Source organism: Oikopleura dioica, unplaced genomic scaffold, assembly GCF_907165135.1.
Source record: "Oikopleura dioica unplaced genomic scaffold, OKI2018_I68_1.0, whole genome shotgun sequence".
Taxonomy (NCBI): domain Eukaryota; kingdom Metazoa; phylum Chordata; class Appendicularia; order Copelata; family Oikopleuridae; genus Oikopleura; species Oikopleura dioica.
This window is the reverse complement of record NW_027649639.1, coordinates 53,999-57,156: the sequence shown is the minus strand read 5'-3', so window position 1 is coordinate 57,156 and position 3,158 is coordinate 53,999. Positions and strand designations below refer to the sequence as shown.

At 52.5% G+C, this 3,158-nt stretch overlaps 1 long non-coding RNA gene across 3 annotated transcripts; it reads right to left on the bottom strand.

Moving 5' to 3' along the window:
* Positions 1-102: 102 nt before the first annotated feature.
* Positions 103-1,251, bottom strand: LOC145710827 (uncharacterized). 3 transcript variants are annotated; one of them, XR_014135088.1, is made up of 3 exons: positions 1,222-1,251; positions 1,037-1,163; positions 103-254 (listed from the first exon to the last, which is right to left on the bottom strand). It is a non-coding gene; the product is annotated as an uncharacterized LOC145710827 (long non-coding RNA). The 3 variants fall into 3 exon arrangements; XR_014135089.1 differs by having other exon boundaries at positions 103-187; XR_014135090.1 differs by lacking the exon at positions 1,222-1,251 and having other exon boundaries at positions 103-187; positions 1,104-1,158.
* Between the last annotated feature and the right edge of the window lie 1,907 nt (positions 1,252-3,158).

Sequence of the window (3,158 nt, the reverse complement as noted above, 5' to 3'; positions counted from 1 at the left end):
TAACCCTAACTCTAACCCTAACCCTAACCTAACCTAACCCTAACCCTAACCCTAACCCTAACCTTAACCCTAACCCTAACCCTAACCCTAACCTAACCCTAACCCTAACCCTAACCCTAACCCTAACCCTAACCCTAACCCTAACCCTAACCCTAACCCTAACCCTAACCTCAACCCTAACCCTAACCTAACCCTAACCCCTAACCCTAGTCCCTAACCCTAACCCTAACCCTAACCCTAAGCCTAACCCTAACCTAACCTAACGCCTAAGACTAACTTAACCCTCTACAAGCATAACCCTAGTCGCGCCCACGCTCTAAGACTAACTTGGGCCCTCTACAAGCATAACCCTAGTCGCGCCCACGCTCTAAGACTAACTTGGGCCCTCTACAAGCATAACCCTAGTCGCGCCCACGCTCTAAGACTAACTTGGGCCCTCTACAAGCATAACCCTAGTCGCGCCCACGCTCTAAGACTAACTTGGGCCCTCTACAAGCATAACCCTAGTCGCGCCCACGCTCTAAGACTAACTTGGGCCCTCTACAAGCATAACCCTAGTCGCGCCCACGCTCTAAGACTAACTTGGGCCCTCTACAAGCATAACCCTAGTCGCGCCCACGCTCTAAGACTAACTTGGGCCCTCTACAAGCATAACCCTAGTCGCGCCCACGCTCTAAGACTAACTTGGGCCCTCTACAAGCATAACCCTAGTCGCGCCCACGCTCTAAGACTAACTTGGGCCCTCTACAAGCATAACCCTAGTCGCGCCCACGCTCTAAGACTAACTTGGGCCCTCTACAAGCATAACCCTAGTCGCGCCCACGCTCTAAGACTAACTTGGGCCCTCTACAAGCATAACCCTAGTCGCGCCCACGCTCTAAGACTAACTTGGGCCCTCTACAAGCATAACCCTAGTCGCGCCCACGCTCTAAGACTAACTTGGGCCCTCTACAAGCATAACCCTAGTCGCGCCCACGCTCTAAGACTAACCCTAACCCTAACCCTAACCCTAACCCTAACCCTAACCTAACCTAACCCTAACCCTAACCCTAACCCTAACCCTAACCCTAACCCTAACCCTAACCCTAACCCCTAACCCTAACCCTAACCCTAACCCTAACCCTAACCCTAACCCTAACCCTAACCCTAACCCTAACCCTAACCTAACCCTAACCCTAACCCTAACCCTAACCCTAACCCTAACCTAACCCTAACCCTAACCCTAACCCTAACCCTAACCCTAACCCTAACCTAACCTAACCCTAACCCTAACCCTAACCCTCTACAAGCATAACCCTAGTCGCGCCCACGCTCTAAGACTAACTTGAGCCCTCTACAAGCATAACCCTAGTCGCGCCCACGCTCTAAGACTAACTTGAGCCCTCTACAAGCATAACCCTAGTCGCGCCCACGCTCTAAGACTAACTTGAGCCCTCTACAAGCATAACCCTAGTCGCGCCCACGCTCTAAGACTAACTTGAGCCCTCTACAAGCATAACCCTAGTCGCGCCCACGCTCTAAGACTAACTTGAGCCCTCTACAAGCATAACCCTAGTCGCGCCCACGCTCTAAGACTAACTTGAGCCCTCTACAAGCATAACCCTAGTCGCGCCCACGCTCTAAGACTAACTTGAGCCCTCTACAAGCATAACCCTAGTCGCGCCCACGCTCTAAGACTAACTTGAGCCCTCTACAAGCATAACCCTAGTCGCGCCCACGCTCTAAGACTAACTTGAGCCCTCTACAAGCATAACCCTAGTCGCGCCCACGCTCTAAGACTAACTTGAGCCCTCTACAAGCATAACCCTAGTCGCGCCCACGCTCTAAGACTAACTTGAGCCCTCTACAAGCATAACCCTAGTCGCGCCCACGCTCTAAGACTAACTTGAGCCCTCTACAAGCATAACCCTAGTCGCGCCCACGCTCTAAGACTAACTTGAGCCCTCTACAAGCATAACCCTAGTCGCGCCCACGCTCTAAGACTAACTTGAGCCCTCTACAAGCATAACCCTAGTCGCGCCCACGCTCTAAGACTAACTTGAGCCCTCTACAAGCATAACCCTAGTCGCGCCCACGCTCTAAGACTAACTTGAGCCCTCTACAAGCATAACCCTAGTCGCGCCCACGCTCTAAGACTAACTTGAGCCCTCTACAAGCATAACCCTAGTCGCGCCCACGCTCTAAGACTAACTTGAGCCCTCTACAAGCATAACCCTAGTCGCGCCCACGCTCTAAGACTAACTTGAGCCCTCTACAAGCATAACCCTAGTCGCGCCCACGCTCTAAGACTAACTTGAGCCCTCTACAAGCATAACCCTAGTCGCGCCCACGCTCTAAGACTAACTTGAGCCCTCTACAAGCATAACCCTAGTCGCGCCCACGCTCTAAGACTAACTTGAGCCCTCTACAAGCATAACCCTAGTCGCGCCCACGCTCTAAGACTAACTTGAGCCCTCTACAAGCATAACCCTAGTCGCGCCCACGCTCTAAGACTAACTTGAGCCCTCTACAAGCATAACCCTAGTCGCGCCCACGCTCTAAGACTAACTTGAGCCCTCTACAAGCATAACCCTAGTCGCGCCCACGCTCTAAGACTAACTTGAGCCCTCTACAAGCATAACCCTAGTCGCGCCCACGCTCTAAGACTAACTTGAGCCCTCTACAAGCATAACCCTAGTCGCGCCCACGCTCTAAGACTAACTTGAGCCCTCTACAAGCATAACCCTAGTCGCGCCCACGCTCTAAGACTAACTTGAGCCCTCTACAAGCATAACCCTAGTCGCGCCCACGCTCTAAGACTAACTTGAGCCCTCTACAAGCATAACCCTAGTCGCGCCCACGCTCTAAGACTAACTTGAGCCCTCTACAAGCATAACCCTAGTCGCGCCCACGCTCTAAGACTAACTTGAGCCCTCTACAAGCATAACCCTAGTCGCGCCCACGCTCTAAGACTAACTTGAGCCCTCTACAAGCATAACCCTAGTCGCGCCCACGCTCTAAGACTAACTTGAGCCCTCTACAAGCATAACCCTAGTCGCGCCCACGCTCTAAGACTAACTTGAGCCCTCTACAAGCATAACCCTAGTCGCGCCCACGCTCTAAGACTAACTTGAGCCCTCTACAAGCATAACCCTAGTCGCGCCCACGCTCTAAGACTA